Source organism: Schistocerca serialis, chromosome 10, assembly GCF_023864345.2.
Source record: "Schistocerca serialis cubense isolate TAMUIC-IGC-003099 chromosome 10, iqSchSeri2.2, whole genome shotgun sequence".
NCBI classification, from domain to species: domain Eukaryota; kingdom Metazoa; phylum Arthropoda; class Insecta; order Orthoptera; family Acrididae; genus Schistocerca; species Schistocerca serialis.
Window position 1 is genome coordinate 72,740,228 of NC_064647.1, and position 19,917 is coordinate 72,760,144.

The window sequence follows — 19,917 nt, forward strand, 5'->3', positions numbered from 1 at the left end:
CCTTAACCACTTTTTTTTTTTTGAAATCCTGGTATCCTAGCCACTTTTTTTTGTTTTTTTCTTTTTTCTTGTTTTTTTTATACCGAAGTCCGACGCCTGATCCATTTTTATTTTTTTTAGTTTGATTTTTGTCCTCCTATGTGAAAGCCAAGTATCCTAGTCACTTTTTCTTTTCTTTTTTTTCGTTTTTTTTTTTCACGTTGTCTGGCCAAGCGAAGTACTCGTAACTTATCATGGACGCTTACCCTACACCAGTCTTCTCAAAAACAATATCTAGCATGTTCCCAAAGAGGCTTTTGTATTGGCGTAATGCTTTCATTCTCCAGTAGGCCGTTTCCATGTACAATTTGTAGTCTATTATGTTGTCAGGTCCCTTTACGTTTATTACATAGTTTGCGAAATGGCCTAAGAGCCACATCACACTGTTGTGTTTCGTTGCAGGGTAGTATTTTTCCTGTGGGCGTAAAAGCATCTCTGTTGTGTGATTTCGTCCACCACGGCGGGTGAGGATTCCAACTTTGGTCTTAGTCCAATCCCAGTTTCGCAGATGCCCGGCACACGTAAAGCGATGGAGGAGAGTGTCGACTAGTCCACATTGACAACAGTAATACGTGTCACTAAGCCCAATCCTTTGGATTTTTTCGTTGGTGGCCACTATGTCATTGACGACTCTGTACCACGTGGACGTCACCTCAGAGGAGTGAATAGGGAGGTTAATATTGGTCCATACATTGTGCCATAAAATGGCCGGATACTGTACTTCGATTTTACTTGGGATGTCAGATGTGTCCCAGTGTTCTAATAGTTTCTTGGAAGTTATGTTGGTCGCGCGGAGAATGTCATCACCTAAGTAGCTGATGTCTACGTAAAATTCTCGTATATGCTTTAACTTATAGTTTAGTTTTCCCACGTTGATCGGTGGTTTCATGCATTCTGGCCGGACTACCTGGAATAGTTGAGAAGTGACGTTACTGTGGGCAAGATTAATCATAAATACGGTTCTTTTTAAGTACAACGCCCTCGCTTTCCTCGCAATGTTAGTGAGTTCTAAACCCCCTGCTGCCCTCGAATGGGTCAGGGTGACGAGTCGCACTTTAAAAAGATTCCCTTTCCAGACTTGTCTATTAGCCAGTCTCATGATGAGTTTGGCTTGCATTCTAGGTACTGGAAAGATCTGTGCAACGTAATACGCTTTAGAGAAAACATAGGTGTTTATGATTCGAATTGTCTGCAGGAGATTCGTAGAGCGCCAGCGAAGTTCACGCAGCGCTCCTCGTATCTTGTTGGTTGTCTCTCTCCAGTTGGTTGCTGTCATCTTCATGGGGCACTTGTTGAAGCTTATGCCTAACGTCTTGTGATGGTCCACCAGAGTGGCCCAAGAGATATGTACGTCCTCGAAGCCTCGAAGATTCAACAACTTACTCTTTTGTGCGTTAATCTTCGCACCTGATGCTCTATTGTAGTTATCAATCTCTGCTTTGAGGATGGCTATTTCACCGCCGTGTCGTATGACAACTCCTACGTCATCGGCGTAAGCTCTGGCGGATATGGTGACCCCAGAAACAGTCACTCCAGTCAATCGTCCATTGATCTGTCGTAGAAAAGGTTCCAACGAGAGAACATATAACAACATTGACAGCGGGCTGCCCTGCGGAACGCCCCTCCGAACATGAATGACTTTCGTAGACTGTCCATTTACAATGATTTTCGCCGTAATTCCAGTCATCAGTTGATGAATGATACGCACCGCACGATCCGAAAACCCCAGCTGCTGCAAAACAAGTTCCACGTATCGATGACTGACATGGTCAAAGGCCTTGCAGAAGTCTAGGAATAAGATCGCGCATTTAATATTTGTAACTGCAGCAACAGAAATCAAATCACGAAATTCAGAGATGGTAGTCATTATTGTCCGTCCAGGAAAACAGGCTTGATGGGTGTGGATAACTTTCCGGAGTAGGGGAGTCATCCGTTCTTTAACCGCCCTTGCTAATGTTTTATAGTCATAATTCATGAGCATGAAAGTTATCGATTTTCTTGTGGCCCGTGCTTTTCGGTATCAAGACAAGTTTGCCCTCTTTGAGTTCTGATGGAATTGCACCTCCTCTCACGAGTTCATTAATGACCTCAGTAAACACTGTTCCAATGATATGCCAATACCGTTGATAAAACTCTTTAGGAATACCGTCTGGACCCGCCGATTTATTTGGAAGAGATGTCTTGACCAGGTCGAACACCTCGTCGACTGTGAAGTCAACGAACAAGGAATTATTGTCATCTATGGTGATTAAATTACGTAATGAGTTGATGACTTCAAAGCCATCACAGTTATCAGACTGGTCCTCGTTGTAGAGCAATTCGTAATGCCGATGGAGTGCACGGACAATGTCACCTTGGTCTGTGAGTACCCTACCGTCTTCTAGTTTGAGATCCTCAATAAAAGTACGTCGCCGATTAGACTGATGTTTCAGCAAATGGTACAATGAAGTTGTTTCATCCTCCAAGAGAGATTTTGCTTTTGATTTGATTTTCAATCCGTCTAACCGTTTCCGTGTGATGCTTAAAAGTTTGGCTTTTACTCGTTTGATCCGTGCTAGGTGAGTGCCTGACCCATGTGACTGTTCATGGAGTTCTCGTAAAACCGTGTAGTAGAATTCAATAGTCCGTTTTTCTGCCATACTTTTGTGAAAACTGTAATTTTTTAATGTTTGTCGCAACTTCACCTTAGCAATTTTGACCCACCACTCGGTTTTGGTTCCGTAATTCTGAATTGATCTTAAACATTTCGTCCACGTGTCGAGAACGCAATCTTCAGGATCGTCATCTTTCAAATGCGCGATATTGAGGGTCCATTGGTTGCGGTATGCGCGAGTGGACTGCTTGACCAATGTTATGGAAACGGAGAGAGCGCAATGGTCGGAAAAATACGTGGGGATGACGTCCGCATTTAGTACGTGAGTGCTAATATTCTCAGAGACATATATTCGATCAATGCGACTACATGAGGCCGAAGTAAGAAACGTATATTTGACTAACGTAGGGAAGAGGACTTCCCAGGCATCCTTGTATCGCACAGTTTTAAGTAAGTCATGAAGCTCCTGAGAATAATTAAAATGTGGAGTCTGGTCTTTCCGATGGACAACACAATTGAAATCACCTCCAACAATGACCTTGATAGGATTCTTCCGAAGCAAATACACAACATCTTCCTTGAAGAATTTGGCCCTCTCTGACTTTTTAGTGGTACCCGATGGAACATAAACATTTAAAATCGTGACATCATAAACTTGACAACTTAAGCCTCTTCCGGATTCAAGCTTATCCAGTATCATTACTGGTATCCCGACACGACTCATTATAGCAGTTCCTGTACTATCGTCTGATGAGACGTTGAAAAAAGCGTTAAAGCCAGGTATATGAAAATCAGTAAACATGACTTCTTGCAACAAAATTATGTCCGCCTCCGATTCGTAAATAAATTGTTTCAAAGATGATTTTTTTAAGTCCGAAGTAGTTCTGTTGATATTGAGAGTTACAATGTTATAAGTTTGACTCATTATGTCAAACTAGCGACACGTACTTGTATTCGTGTAGGTGGGGCACCGTACACTATATATCTGAGAGTATAAGAACGCCCAATGAAGTGCACATAATCATGTAGGCTCAATTCAGGCGGTAATGCTGCTAAGTTTGTGCATCGGTGCCAACTATAGACGTCGTGGGCGGACCTGCAGGACAATCGGCGTCGGCGTTCTCGAAGTGCCCCTGGGGGGGTGCTACTATGCCTTCAGGTGATTTACTTTCTAATTTAGCCGCTTCGCGCCGTATCTGACTTCGACTGTGAGTTACGTTCGGCGGAGGATTCAACCGGCGTCGTTGAGGATCTTGAGTCATGGCATGAGTTTGAGAAACACCTTTATGCTGCGAAACTTGTTGCCTACTGTGACTATCACGTGGAGGATCTGGCAAATCCTGTGCCATAAGTTGCCGTTCTGCGGCATTGGAAACTGTCACGTCACTGGCAGTCGCCACATCAGGCCGCTCAGTAACGGGAAAAGAAGATTCACATTCCTGCCCCTCGGCCTCTGCTGTCGCTTTGGGAGAGCTTTCTGTCCCAACGTGGACAGTAGCAGGTGCAGGCATCGCAACAGCTACTGCAGATATCTTAACATTCCCGCCCTGAGACGTGGATTCGACCTCCATAACGTTCACTTCTGACCCGCAGTCACCAGAATAGGATTTTTGCTTTTGAACAGGGTGCGCTTGGTTAGAGTCTTCCGCATCTGAGGAGTCACTAACTGAGTCATGAGGGCTCTTATGACTGGAATCGTTCCGGTCACTAGCAGCCGTGTCAGAGTGCGCGTCGACAGAAGACGCCGTAAGTTGATTGCCATCGAGCGTAATAGGTTCGGTACCAATTGCGGAAGGTGAAGTAGCAGCAGGCTGTTCAACTTTACCATTCATCAGAACGTCACTGAACGTCAGCCGCTGCCTCCTCTGCAGAGTGTTTTTCAGGACAAATACGCGACGCGGACAATCCTGACGCAGATGCCCACTCTCATTACAAATATGACAGGTGGGCGTCTGACCGGCATAGGTGGCTAGTACCTTGTACCCACAAACCATAATATGTGACGGAATGCTGACTTTAACATGCAACTCTACAGATCTCACTCCACTGTAGCATTGCAACCGGTGTTCACGAGACCACAACTCATTCCTAATAGTCCTAACCTCGCCATATGCAGATAAGACCTCTCGCAGATAGCAATTCCCTACTTCGGGTGGCAAGTTAAACACTCTCACATTTTTGTACTCGAGATCAGCAGTAGAAATTGTAACAGTACTCACTGTTCCATCACGGTGAAGAAAGTCGATCGTGCCACCATGGTTTGCCAGTAAACGCTCCATCACAAGAGGGTCCAGCAGTTTGACGAAAAAACAATACTGCTCCAGATCGTAATAAGCAGTATGCACTTGCTCCGACGTAATGCCAACAACATCCACAATCCAGTCGTGCACTTCAAGGGAGCTTGGTTGAACGGACCTGGTGGACTTGTCAAACTGAAACTTGATTGTATTCTTCCTTGGAAATAAACGTGACATGTCGCTAATCAACCCGGCAAGGGCTAATAGCACTTATACTTGACAAAACACAACTGACAAACGACACAACACGGAACTGAAACACGGAACGGGAACACAACACGCGATGAGAGACAAACAGCAAAACGTAAACACCGCTAGGGACTCGGAGCTCGCGACACTTCCTCACTCCAGCGCGTCTCAAGCGGAACTACCAACTGAGCTACGCCCCCAAGCACAACCAAGCTGCGCTGTTCCCCATTCTTTACTACTCTTATGTGCACGGACACGATGGTTGGTTGGTTTGCAGGGGTGAAGGGACCAGAGTACAAAGGCGCGGACACGTTCATATACACAAGAGTTCCAAGTAGTTTCGATGCTCTGGTATTACGACTGCAAATTCCGTCCGTTTTTAACGTCTTAAATTGAAGGGGCAGTCACAAGTTGCTCCGTTTTTACTCCATGTCGACAATCACACAGCACCTGAGGTAACAAGCACATCTGAAGCCCCATTGTGCACTCGACTGTTCATGCCAACTCACTGCCTCGCACTTTACTACTGTGTACCACTCTTGTCGTCCAACTGCAAAAGACTGGGCCACAACAAGTTTCCGCGTCTCCATTGCACTGCGCAAACTACGAAACGCTCCCCAAACATGGCACTCTCCCATGCAGACGACTTTTCCGACTTTACACGACGAACACGCAACGCTCACGCTAGTGACACCCTTATTTAGAGCTTGACGTCGCGCCCAAGCGAGTGAGCACATTTCGCCTACGTCTTAGGCCGCCCACCTAGTGTGGCTGCTCGGTGTCTGCAGGCAGCGAGGGGCTGCAAGCTTCCCGTATTCGCGCCTATGTCGCCTCTGCTTGCTTGTCAGAGACAGAGTATCGCAAAACGTACAACTCACTCCATGAATTGATTGCTACGGCATCTGTCATCAGCAGTCACAACTAGCAACACCAGTAGCAGCCGACTGCATGTAAATAATTGGAATGTGCAGTGGGATTTTTGTGAATTCGGCGCAAGGCTGATCTTTCCGACATAGGTTTGAGAATCTTATGGGAACACTTGTACTGTTTCTAAATTAAGTGTAGTGGTGGGAGGAGGGTACTTCCTGCGCATTACAGCACGCTTGCCAATTGTGGCTGCTAATCGTTTGCTCGTATCTGCCTTGACACATTTTCTGACTGTGAATTATTGCACTTGCATGGCAGTGTGCGCATGTTGGTGTGTTAAAAATTCTGGAGGCGCTGGGTATCGATCCCAGTACCTCTCGCATGCTAAGCGAGCGCTCTACCATCTGAGCTACGCCCCCAGCTGACGAACTGCGCTACATACAGCCATATCAATGACACAGACCTTTGCACTCCAATTATTCCGCCGACAAACACTACTTTCAATGTGTCTGTGAGGGTGTCTTTCAGGTTTCCTGCATTCTGTCTCGAATCGTAGTTGGCCAAAATCAAAGTGGCACGCACGACGTCGAAAATAGCGTTCGGCCAACGCTCTGAGGTAGACGAAAGTGTTGTTCACTCTCTAGACTTCATTGAGGTTAGGCCGTTTTACCTAAAGTTACGTTGTGCAAGACGCGACAGTTGGCTGCGACTGCGACGCTGCCCCCTCCTCTTTTCCCACCCTGGCAGACGGCGACACGGCCGCAACACGACTGGAGTCGTCGCCGTTTCCCAAGCTCCGGTCGGCGGCGGCGGATTCAAACACATAAGAAAAATAAGAATTCCGATTTTCTTGCTGTAAAAAATACTGTATGTTAATGCAACAAAGTTACATCGGCTCCCAGAGTAAGTTTTTCGATACAGATTCTCCTTTTACTTTAAAAAATTGAAAAGTATCTCTTCCGGTTTTGCGTGTTTTTTTCGCTGTATATTACTTCTCTATCAATTGTGAGGAAAGTAAAAGGCACAAAAAATTGATGTTTGCGTATCTTACAGTTTCACATCACAGCTTGATAATGAGGTGTCTATTTGTTCGAAATTCGTCACAGTTATTCCGATACTTAATTTACAAGTAACCTACTTCATAACATTTGAATTGTGTACAGTGAAAAATGTGGTCGCTGGCTACTTTACGTATGGTTCACGTTAGGTCATACATCGTTGCCGATGAAAAGAAGCTAACATATCGAAATTATTTTTAAAGTTGAGATCAGAATGATATCGATCTCCGTTTCCGAGATTTGGGCTCATATATCTCCGGGAGCGTCGCGACTAACCGGCAGTTCTGTCGACGCGCAACGAGAATCGTGTGGTCATCACACGATAGAGAATACATTTGTTTTGTTTCGCTGACACATTTGGACCTATTGAAACCATTTTATGTCATATATTACTCCGGTATGAGTTACTAATATTTCTCCATATGCTCTTGACAATTTCATTTAAAATGCCACGACATGTAGGTTTCTTAAAGCCAACTGATCAAGCAGAACCCATTTTCTTGGTTTTGCTGAGGCATCTGAACCTGTTCCAAGCTTTCTTTCTCGTTTATTTCTCTGATACGAGTCCCGAATATTCCTCCATCTGTTTTTGCACATTTCACCTAAAATTCCATTGAAAGATAAGTTTATTAACAATAAGCGCACGCTAGCGTCATTGCATTGTTTCAAGTTCCTGACAACAAGATAGGGTTACACCTTAAAAATCTCTAGAATTTTCATTCTGAACGTCTACAGTATACGCTGGCAGAAATGTGGGAGAAATAATGTCCGTGCTTGTTCACAAAATTTCCCCAAATTATACTTGTCAGTTTCTCCCATGCAGAAACTTTTGGAACAAGCTAAGGCAACTTTCATAGCCGACTGACTCTTTATTCCCATCCAAATGAACTTCCATATTCTTATATTCTGACAGCATACATCGTTATGGATGACATGAACATTTAATCTTGCCAAGCTGCACTCAAAAGATGACTCCAGGATTTACAAAAGACGAATTTCAATTGTGAACTGTGTCAGACCAGAAGGGCCTTGTAAAACAGTAGTGCACTTTTGGCACAAGTTTTTTGAGCACCATCTTCTACCAATGAATTGAAGTGAATGTGACAAATTACTTATTGCAGCATACTGTTTGCGCAATCTGTTGAGAAACGCCTTCCTCAAAAACGAACATCTATTGATTACAGAAAGCTGTACAACAATCTGGTGGTGGTTTTTCACAACTAGAAGGTATCATCAAGACATCAATCTACTGTTTAATTTCAAAGTGAAGGTATTGTAAAATGTAACTTTCTCGTTGTACTTTAGATTGTTCATTTTATAATGTACTTGCTGTTTTCAATTTTTATCGTCACAAAAAAGAATAATGCGAAAATTGACCTTCAAGTTCATTTTCATCATTCTAATTCTATATCTGCATGGATTATACTGATTTTCATAACAGGCCTGAAAAATCTGAATTAATGGGATAATATTATATATTTCACTCACCTGCCAGTTTCAACTGTGCACCAATTTCTTCCCAAATTCTGTCTCTGAACATAATGTCTCTATATTTAGGGTTCTTCAAATCGTTAAGGCAAGGATGTTGCGGGAGCAGCTCACAGAGCATCACATCCTGTGAGTGGCTCATTCAGTTTTCCTTGAGTGGCTCGACATCTTTCTGGCAGCCGTACGTCTTTGTGTCGTGCGACTTCCGTCGCAACACTGCTCACTGGTGCAGTGCTGCGGCAGCTGCCGCAACAGTCGCGCGTCGCATCCCAAACTCGAACTGCGCATGCGCCAGGAGGCAACTTCTGACGTCACGTAGCGACCCGTCGCAGTCGCTAGTGTGCGTCGCGTCTTGGACAACGTACCTTAAGGCAGATTTGCACTCGATGACACCTCGACAACAGCCGGTCCTCACATTTACGTCTTGCTCTCCTTACGTCAGTATACGAGTCTGTGACGCTGGCTTTGCAACATCTTGCGTGCCCTTAGGCTCGCCGCGACCAACACTTACCACGCACTGACCACAAAACATGGAGGCGCCGGGGCTTGAACCCGGGACCTTTCACATGCAAAGCGAACGCTCTACCAACTGAGCTACGCCCCCAAGCACAACCAAGCTGCGCTGTTCTCCATTCTTTACTACTCTTATGTGCAAGGACACGATGGTTGGTTGGTTTGCAGGGGTGAAGGGACCAGAGTACAAAGGCGCGGACACGTTCATATACACAAGAGTTCCAAGTAGTTTCGATGCTCTGGTATTACGACTGCAAATTCCGTCCGTTTTTAACGTCTTAAATTGAAGGGGCAGTCACAAGTTGCTCCGTTTTCACTCCATGTCGACAATCACACAGCACCTGAGGTAATAAGCACATCTGAAGCCCCATTGTGCACTCGACTGTTCATGCCAACTCACTGCCTCGCACTTTACTACTGTGTACCACTCTTGTCGTCCAACTGCAAAAGACTAGGCCACAACAAGTTTCCGCGTCTCCATTGCACTGCGCAAACTACGAAACGCTCCCCAAACATGGCACTCTCCCATGCAGACGACTTTTCCGACTTTACACGACGAACACGCAACGCTCACGCTAGTGACACCCTTATTTAGAGCTTGACGTCGCGCCCAAGCGAGTGAGCACATTTCGCCTACGTCTTAGGCCGCCCACCTAGTGTGGCTGCTCGGCGTCTGCAGGCAGCCAGGGGCTGCAAGCTTCCCGTATTCGCGCCTATGTCGCCTCTGCTTGCTTGTCAGAGACAGAGTATCGCAAAACGTACAACTCACTCCATGAATTGATTGCTACGGCATCTGTCATCAGCAGTCACAACTAGCAACACCAGTAGCAGCCGACTGCATGTAAATAATTGGAATGTGCAGTGGGATTTTTGTGAATTCGGCGCAAGGCTGATCTTTCCGACATAGGTTTGAGAATCTTATGGGAACACTTGTACTGTTTCTAAATTAAGTGTAGTGGTGGGAGGAGGGTACTTCCTGCGCATTACAGCACGCTTGCCAATTGTGGCTGCTAATCGTTTGCTCGTATCTGCCTTGACACATTTTCTGACTGTGAATTATTGCACTTACATGGCAGTGTGCGCATGTTGGTGTGTTAAAAATTCTGGAGGCGCTGGGTATCGATCCCAGTACCTCTCGCATGCTAAGCGAGCACTCTACCATCTTTTTTTTTTTTTATGCTCTACGACTTTTTTTTTTTTTTTTCTCTGGTTTACTAGACCAGCGCTCTGCCACTTTTTTTTTTTTCTCAGTCGAATGCTCTACGACTTTTTTTTTTTTTTTTTTTTTGCTGTGGCCATAAAAAGAAAACGGGCCGCCCACGTCGAAAGCGAGCATTCTTCTACCCTTTTATTATTATTATTATTTTTATTTCGTGTTTCATTGTATTTAGTTTTTTTTTATATTTGTCATTTTTTTTTTTTTTTTTTTTTTTTTTGAAATGAAAGAAGGAAATTAATTGGAAGATCCACTTCGGGAAAAGCATGAACTGGGATTCTAAATGCAGCTGCTATTAGTGGTACCGCCGTAAGCATAGCTGTTTCGGGGTTCTGATGAGGCCTTCACGGCTACCGTAGCGGCCACGGGGCACACAAAGTCCCCACCGTACTTCACCCTCACCGGCAGTCCCCTACTTTAGCTCGCTTCTTCCTGGGGATGATTGTTACTGGGGTATCTTAACCTACTCCCTGTTTGCGGAATAGGATTGTTAACATATTTCCAAAATTCTTTTTGTGATCTTGTTTGTGGAGTATTTTGAAGTATTGCTCATGGAGATATGTCCGGTATTCCATAATATTATCGTCACCTTTCGAATTGACAATGAAACTTACGTAGTTCCCAAGAAGCCATATTATTGCATTATGTTTTGGTGTAGGAAAAAAGACCTTTTCTGGGAAGAAAATTAGATTCAAATTTAGCTCTCTCCCATCGCTGCGGGTCAGAAAGGCGACCTGCTGCTTTACCTCTTCCCAAATATCTTTACACCCTTTGCAGACAAAACGGTGATCCAAAGTGTCAGTCTCGTTGCATTTCTGACAAGTGTTTGTGTCACTGAGACCTATGGAATGGAGTTTCTCGTTAGTACTAGTAGTTATTCACCACTCTGTACCATGCCACCTGAACTTCCGTTGGTAGTAACTTGTTGTTAATGTTGTTCCATATAGTTTTCCAGTCGCGGTTTGGGTTCTTGGCCTGTGTCTTATTGCAATTTGCCGCCGTTCGTAAACTATTGAATATATAGCGATAGTTTCTCTTGCGTTTATCCCGTACTATACAGCTCATGTAGCTTAATTCAAAGTAGAAGAACCTAATATGTTTTAATTTATAATTAATCAGACTTATATCTATCGGCGGTTGGAAGCTTTGTGGTTTGAAAAAGTTGAATAATTTAGCTGTCAGACCGTCTGGTTGACTTTCGATAACTTGCAAAGACCGCTTAAGGAATAAGGCAATAGACCTTTTGTGGACATCTGTGAGACCGAGGCCTCCCTCTTCGGGTGGTAAAGTCAACGTGTCCACAGCAACTCGAAAGATATTCCCGTGCCAAATGTGTCTACATATGGTGGACATTATCGCTTTAGCTATTCCTTTGGGTATTGGCAAAATCTGTCCGATGTAAGTTGCTCTGGATAATACTGCTAAGTTTATCAACTTAATTTTTTGCTTGATATTGACGTCCCTCATATGATTTAAAATGAGCGCGCCACGGATCTTGTCGAGTACAGTTTTCCAGTTAGATGCTATTAGCCGAAGAGGGCAGCTGTAGAGGGTAACTCCCAGGGCAGTATGCCGGTCCACACTCCTCGCCCAAGGGATGGTGACGTCAGATAGTCCGTGCAGATTTAGAAAAACGCTCTTCGTGTCATTGATTCTCGCACCCGATGCGGTGCAGTACGACTGCAAGTTATCTGTTAACGTTGCGATGTCCGCGGCGCTGCGAATTATCACTCCTACGTCATCTGCGAATGCGTTCGTCACCTGTTTCATGCCTGACACTAGCATGCCCTCTAATACGTCGTCTAACCTCCTTAAAAGTGGTTCCAAGGCAACTACGTATAACATCATTGACAATGGACTCCCCTGAGGGACTCCACTGGCTATGGGAATATCTTTAGTGCGATGACCATTAATAGTTACTTTCGTTATTAAACCATTTAAGATGTTGGCTAAAACGTTCACATTACCCTCATTAAACCCCATGTAGGTCATGGTGTTCAGAAGATAGTCATGATTGACCCTGTCAAATGCCTTGCTAAAGTCTATAAAAGCCAGACCACCATTTGCTGTTGTATTTGCAAAAATGGAAACTATGTCCCTGTACGCATTTACAGTTGTAAAGATACTGCGCCCTGGAAGACAAGTCTGGTGACTACCGATGATCTTTCCTAAAATCGGTTGCAGTCTTTCTTTAAGAACCCTAGCTACGATTTTGTAGTCAGAATTCAGTAGGCTTATGGGCCGTGTCTTTGTGATATCCTTTAAACCTGTGGTCCTGCCCTTTGGAAGTAACACTGTTATGCTCTGTTTGAAGGCCACTGGGACATCCACCCCATGAAGAATTTCGTTGATCATGTCCGTGAATGCATTGCCTATAATGTGCCAATACGTTCGGTAAAACTCCAGCGGCAGCCCATCTGGACCTGGTGACTTCTTAGAAGGTGAGCACCTAATTACGTCAAAAACGTCATCCGTGGTGAGGTCAGCATAGAAGTTGCGGTTGTCCTCTTCCGTTATAGTGTTCTCTAGGCCTGTTGATGATAAAAGGTCTCGTACAGCATTGTCGTCTATCTGATTGACACTATATAGGGTATTGTAAAATCGATACGCCTCGTCGATCATGTCCTTCTGGTTGGTGAGGACTCTCTGATCTTCGGCTCTGAGGGACCCTATAAAATTTCGTCGCCTTTGTTTGGCGTGTTGTATGAGGTGATATATTGAGGCATTTTCGTCGTCCACGATACTATGTGAGTGCGATCTGATTTTTAATCCTTCTAGCTGTGATCTCTTAATATTGAGTAGCGCTGCCTTTGTTTTGTTGATCTGTATTAAGATGTCCTGGGACATTGGCTCCTCGTAAAGATCGCGTAAGCAGGCGTAGTGGAACTCTGTTGTGTGTCTTATCCACCTCATCCTCTCCTTGCTAAACGCTATCAGAGTCGCCCTTAATTTCTTCTTCGCCACAGCGGTCCACCATTCAACGTTGGACCGATGTTTGTGACGCACTCGTAAGGCGGCCCGCCAAGTCTCTTGTGTTTCTGCAGCTAAGGCGTCCTCCAATAGCATGCTTATATTCAGTTTCCATAAGGGCCTGCCCCAGTAAGCCGACTGTTTTCTGAACCGTATGCTGCACTTAACGCCTAGGTGGTCGGAAATAAAGGTAGGTATTACTTCAACGCCAGCAACATCATTTTCTAAAGTAGATGAGACATAGAATCGGTCAATCCTACTTTGCGACCTGCTACTAAAGTAAGTAAATTTGACCAATGTAGGATATTTCAGTTCCCAAGCATCTGACCATTTCATGTGCGACACCAGATACTGTAACTCCTCGGACTTATTAAAATTTGGCCGTTGGTCCTTGTCATTGAGTACGCAATTCCAGTCACCTCCAAGCAAAACATCAGCAGGATTGTCCTGAAGTAAAATTAAGATATCACGTTTGTAAAACGTGGCCCTTTCTTCTCGTGCATTGTTGCCTGATGGTGCGTAAACATTTATAATAGCTGTATTATGGATGTTACACCGAATGCCCCTCCCAGAGTCTAATTTACAAATGTCTGTCATGTCGATGCCCTCTCTGGCAAGAATAGCCGTCCCACAACTATGTTCAAGAGAAACATTTATAATGGCATTGAATCCTGGGATAAGAAGGTCTCGAATGAGCACTTCCTGTGAAAGGGCAATATCGGTGTCCGACTGATAGAGAAAATCTTGAAGTGCGGCTATTTTAGTGGCATTTTGAATTTTGTTAATATTTAATGTGGTCACATTATAAGTTTGGAGCACGTGCCAGATAGTTCAGGTAAGTTTATTGACTGCATAATACGTTCATATGGAATCTGTCTGTCGTCATCAGTCCCTCGATTAGTCTCAAGGCGATCTTGCCAACTCTATTAATAAAAAAGGTCTTCTTCTTGACTTGGGTCACCGTCCATGTTATCGACACCCTGTTCTGCGTCATCGTCCGCCCAATTGACTGGTGCTGCTGGTGCGTGTTGACCTGGCAATGAACCACCTCCTGGAACTTTGGTCGTGATCCCAGTTTGCGATGGGTGATGTTCACCCCCCGGGTCTTCTTGCCTTTCCTTTCTGTTTGAGTGCCCAGTAGTCCCTGCTGGCTCCAGATCTTCTGCCTTCTGATCCTTGTTCTGTAGATGTTTCAGCTTTTCCCTGAGAGCTGGGGCCAAAGACTCTGCCGCTTGGTGTGCCAAACGACGCTTTTTTGACTTCTTCCTCCTCCGCAGGGATCCCGTAGGAGACAAGTCAGGCGAATGTTCTGGCGGTTCGGTGGAAGAAGACAGTGGTGAGAGCGGTTCTGTCGTTGTCTCAGAGATCCTCGCGTTAATTTCTCTAAGAGCCTCAGTTGGGGGTTCCTTCACTTCCGCATCTGTCGGTTGGGGTTCCGGAGTTTGGCCTCCTTGCATTTCCGGGTGGTGTACGACTGGATTACGGACACCAGCGTCGCCAGCACGCGACAGCCTTTCAGCCCGTTCGCCCTGTGCGTCTGGCGGGAGGTCGAGTTGTTTGTCGACTGCCGTCGGTGACTTGGTATATTCTTGGGGCACTTCGTGCCGCTGCGAGTCCGAAGACGGCTGTTCAGTACCTACGTCGTTGCATGACTGTATCCTCTCCCGCAGTTCTGTTTGTCTGCCTTCCGTATCACATATCGCAGTTGTGACGGCGTAAGAGGGCCTAACAGCAGCTGCCCGGTCATCCACAGAGGCGGCCAACTCCGTGGCGGTTGTGGCGGCCGCCAGTGCTTCGACTTGTTCCACGTGCTCAACTGTTGACGTTTCTGCAGATTTGCGACCGTACGTGGCAGCCGCGTACGTTAACTGAAGGCTGACAGCAGCGCCAGGAACCGCAACCTCCCCGGTCGGTAGCTGTGGGACACGCCGTTTGGGACATTCACTGCGTATGTGCTCTGGTGAGTTGCACAATGCACATGTCTTGGGTTGACCGTCGTAGATAACTATGGCGCGGTGTCCACATACATTTACATATGACGGTATGTGCCTTTGAAGATCTATCTTAATTTGGCGGACTCCATTCAGGACAGGAAACATATGTGGCTCCGACCATTTTTCAGCAATATTCGAAATAACACGGCCATACGGTCGAAGGATTGTATTAACTTCCTCTGCAGGAACCTCAAATGGCAACTCAAAGACGCTAATTGTACGTATGCCTAATCCGGCGTTTGAGACGGAAACATCACTCACTGTACCGTCGGAATGTTTAAACTTCAGTACTCCGCCACACTTATCCATAATAGAGACACACAAATCTGGGTTGGTCAGCTTCACAAAGGCCGCATTTGAAACGAACGATAAATGCACACCTATTATGTCATTGCCAGGAATCTTAACAGCATCGAGTAACCACTGTTTTACTTCATATGCCTTAGGCCTCAAGAAATTTCGGTCGAAAGTCAACTTAATCGTGTCTTTCCTCATGACAGTAATCGCGTTCATTCTATCTTGAAATCAGGAAACATAACCTAACTCGCAAAGGTAACGAAGTGACTAACCTCGTGACAGCAAACAGCCGTTGTTTACTTCAAGACGCCAAGCCAGCCGCCACACGTCCGTCCCGCCCCGCGGCTGCGACTCGAATCTACTCCATGACACCTCGACAACAGCCGGTCCTCACATTTACGTCTTGCTCTCCTTACGTCAGTATACGAGTCTGTGACGCTGGCTTTGCAACATCTTGCGTGCCCTTAGGCTCGCCGCGACCAACACTTACCACGCACTGACCACAAAACATGGAGGCGCCGGGGCTTGAACCCGGGACCTTTCACATGCAAAGCGAACGCTCTACCAACTGAGCTACGCCCCCAAGCACAACCAAGCTGCGCTGTTCCCCATTCTTTACTACTCTTATGTGCACGGACACGATGGTTGGTTGGTTTGCAGGGGTGAAGGGACCAGAGTACAAAGGCGCGGACACGTTCATATACACAAGAGTTCCAAGTAGTTTCGATGCTCTGGTATTACGACTGCAAATTCCGTCCGTTTTTAACGTCTTAAATTGAAGGGGCAGTCACAAGTTGCTCCGTTTTCACTCCATGTCGACAATCACACAGCACCTGAGGTAACAAGCACATCTGAAGCCCCATTGTGCACTCGACTGTTCATGCCAACTCACTGCCTCGCACTTTACTACTGTGTACCACTCTTGTCGTCCAACTGCAAAAGACTAGGCCACAACAAGTTTCCGCGTCTCCATTGCACTGCGCAAACTACGAAACGCTCCCCAAACATGGCACTCTCCCATGCAGACGACTTTTCCGACTTTACACGACGAACACGCAACGCTCACGCTAGTGACACCCTTATTTAGAGCTTGACGTCGCGCCCAAGCGAGTGAGCACATTTCGCCTACGTCTTAGGCCGCCCACCTAGTGTGGCTGCTCGGTGTCTGCAGGCAGCGAGGGGCTGCAAGCTTCCCGTATTCGCGCCTATGTCGCCTCTGCTTGCTTGTCAGAGACAGAGTATCGCAAAACGTACAACTCACTCCATGAATTGATTGCTACGGCATCTGTCATCAGCAGTCACAACTAGCAACACCAGTAGCAGCCGACTGCATGTAAATAATTGGAATGTGCAGTGGGATTTTTGTGAATTCGGCGCAAGGCTGATCTTTCCGACATAGGTTTGAGAATCTTATGGGAACACTTGTACTGTTTCTAAATTAAGTGTAGTGGTGGGAGGAGGGTACTTCCTGCGCATTACAGCACGCTTGCCAATTGTGGCTGCTAATCGTTTGCTCGTATCTGCCTTGACACATTTTCTGACTGTGAATTATTCCACTTGCATGGCAGTGTGCGCATGTTGGTGTGTTAAAAATTCTGGAGGCGCTGGGTATCGATCCCAGTACCTCTCGCATGCTAAGCGAGCGCTCTACCATCTGAGCTACGCCCCCAGCTGACGAACTGCGCTACATACAGCCATATCAATGACACAGACCTTTGCACTCCAATTATTCCGCCGACAAACACTACTCTCAATGTGTCTGTGAGGGTGTCTTTCAGGTTTCCTGCATTCTGTATCGAATCGTAGTTGGCCAAAATCAAAGTGGCACGCACGACGTCGAAAATAGCGTTCGGCCAACGCTCCGAGGTAGACGAAAGTGTTGTTCACTCTCTAGACTTCATTGAGGTTAGGCCGTTTTACCTAAGGCAGATTTGCACTCGATGAAACCTCGACAACAGCCGGTCCTCACTTTTACGTCTTGCTCTCCTTACGTCAGTATACGAGTCTGTGACGCTGGCTTTGCAACATCTTGCGTGCCCTTAGGCTCGCCGCGACCAACACTTACCACGCACTGACCACAAAACATGGAGGCGCCGGGGCTTGAACCCGGGACCTTTCACATACAAAGCGAACGCTCTACCAACTGAGCTACGCCCCCAAGCACAACCAAGCTGCGCTGTTCCCCAATCTTTACTACTCTTATGTGCACGGACACGATGGTTGGTTGGTTTGCAGGGGTGAAGGGACCAGAGTACAAAGGCGCGGACACGTTCATATACACAAGAGTTCCAAGTAGTTTCGATGCTCTGGTATTACGACTGCAAATTCCGTCCGTTTTTAACGTCTTAAATTGAAGGGGCAGTCACAAGTTGCTCCGTTTTCACTCCATGTCGACAATCACACAGCACCTGAGGTAACAAGCACATCTGAAGCCCCATTGTGCACTCGACTGTTCATGCCAACTCACTGCCTCGCACTTTACTACTGTGTACCACTCTTGTCGTCCAACTGCAAAAGACTGGGCCACAACAAGTTTCCGCGTCTCCATTGCACTGCGCAAACTACGAAACGCTCCCCAAACATGGCACTCTCCCATGCAGACGACTTTTCCGACTTTACACGACGAACACGCAACGCTCACGCTAGTGACACCCTTATTTAGAGCTTGACGTCGCGCCCAAGCGAGTGAGCACATTTCGCCTACGTCTTAGGCCGCCCACCTAGTGTGGCTGCTCGGTGTCTGCAGGCAGCGAGGGGCTGCAAGCTTCCCGTATTCGCGCCTATGTCGCCTCTGCTTGCTTGTCAGAGACAGAGTATCGCAAAACGTACAACTCACTCCATGAATTGATTGCTACGGCATCTGTCATCAGCAGTCACAACTAGCAACACCAGTAGCAGCCGACTGCATGTAAATAATTGGAATGTGCAGTGGGATTTTTGTGAATTCGGCGCAAGGCTGATCTTTCCGACATAGGTTTGAGAATCTTATGGGAACACTTGTACTGTTTCTAAATTAAGTGTAGTGGTGGGAGGAGGGTACTTCCTGTGCATTACAGCACGCTTGCCAATTGTGGCTGCTAATCGTTTGCTCGTATCTGCCTTGACACATTTTCTGACTGTGAATTATTCCACTTGCATGGCAGTGTGCGCATGTTGCTGTGTTAAAAATTCTGGAGGCGCTGGGTATCGATCCCAGTACCTCTCGCATGCTAAGCGAGCGCTCTACCATCTTTTTTTTTCTTTTTTTTTTTTTTTTTTATAGGGCCTCCCATCTCCCCTTCTAGCCCTTCCATTCGCTCTCCTTCATGCGCCTTCTTCGGCGAGCCTCATTGCTAAAATCAAATGAAATACTCCTTTGTAAGTAAGGGAATCCATATCAAACGTGGTGAGAAATGTAAATGTCTCCATCGAAATGAACTTATGTTGTAACGTTGGATGGTTGTTCAAAATAACTGAAAATGATCTGGTGAAAATTGTGGATAAAGAAAGAAAAATTAATTGGTTAACTGAGAAACGTAGGCTTCTTAAGGACACACACAATACAAGACACTGATCTCTTTTTTTTTTTTTTTTTTTTTTTTTTTTTAAGCATAGGCATAGAATGCAAGGCCTTTTCAGGGTTCTGCGAAGGCCTTCACGGCTACCGTAGCGGCCCTGGGGCCCACGAAGTCCCCACCGTACGTCGCCCTTAGCAGCAATCCCCTACTTTGGCATCGCAAAATCCGATATTTTATCCGCTATTCGTCATTGCGTACGTCATCCGATGCCTTGTTTGACAAATAATATTTTTAGCATGTTACCATACAAGGTCTTGTGGTGTCGTTGTCCACATACTTTATAATATTCCAGTAATAGATGTTGCTCATAGTCCAGTACGTCGGGCAGGCCGAGGTTATTAATGACATAATTGACATAGTTCCCCAGTAGCCATAGGGTAACATTATTCTTTTGAATAGGGAAAGCAACGCTTTCGGGGTTGACGAGAATGTCGACAGTAAGGTGTCTGCCGTCGTTCCTATTGATAAACGCCACCTGTTGGCGGACTCTGTCCCAAATGACCTGGTAGCCGTTGCATATGAGACGATGCCGGAGGGTGTCTATCACATTACAACGTGGACACTGATTTGTGTCACTCAATCCTATAGACTGTAATCTTTCATTTGTGGCAACGGTATTATTGACAACCTTGTACCAGGCACCGCGCACATTGGTGGACAGTACTTTATTGTTTATATTCTTCCATATATTTTGCCAATTTCGGGTGGGATATTTTGATTCCATTCTGTTACGGTTGTCCTTTGTAGTAAGGCAATCCATGATGAAACTACAGTTTCTTTTGGTCCTATCCGCGACAATGCAGTGCAGATAACTGAGTTCTAAATAGTAGAATCTGATG

At 45.8% G+C, this 19,917-nt stretch overlaps 5 non-coding genes across 5 annotated transcripts; all 5 read right to left on the bottom strand.

Moving 5' to 3' along the window:
* Nucleotides 1–6,331: 6,331 nt before the first annotated feature.
* On the bottom strand, nucleotides 6,332–6,404 carry Trnaa-agc (transfer RNA alanine (anticodon AGC)). The gene has a single exon. It is a non-coding gene; the product is annotated as a tRNA-Ala (tRNA).
* Nucleotides 6,405–9,062: 2,658 nt separating this feature from the next.
* Nucleotides 9,063–9,135, bottom strand: Trnaa-ugc (transfer RNA alanine (anticodon UGC)). Its single transcript has one exon. It is a non-coding gene; the product is annotated as a tRNA-Ala (tRNA).
* A 6,896-nt stretch (nucleotides 9,136–16,031) lies between these two features.
* Nucleotides 16,032–16,104, bottom strand: Trnaa-ugc (transfer RNA alanine (anticodon UGC)). The gene has a single exon. It is a non-coding gene; the product is annotated as a tRNA-Ala (tRNA).
* Nucleotides 16,105–17,117: 1,013 nt separating this feature from the next.
* Nucleotides 17,118–17,190, bottom strand: Trnaa-agc (transfer RNA alanine (anticodon AGC)). Its single transcript has one exon. It is a non-coding gene; the product is annotated as a tRNA-Ala (tRNA).
* A 416-nt stretch (nucleotides 17,191–17,606) lies between these two features.
* On the bottom strand, nucleotides 17,607–17,679 carry Trnat-ugu (transfer RNA threonine (anticodon UGU)). Its single transcript has one exon. It is a non-coding gene; the product is annotated as a tRNA-Thr (tRNA).
* Nucleotides 17,680–19,917: the final 2,238 nt, after the last annotated feature.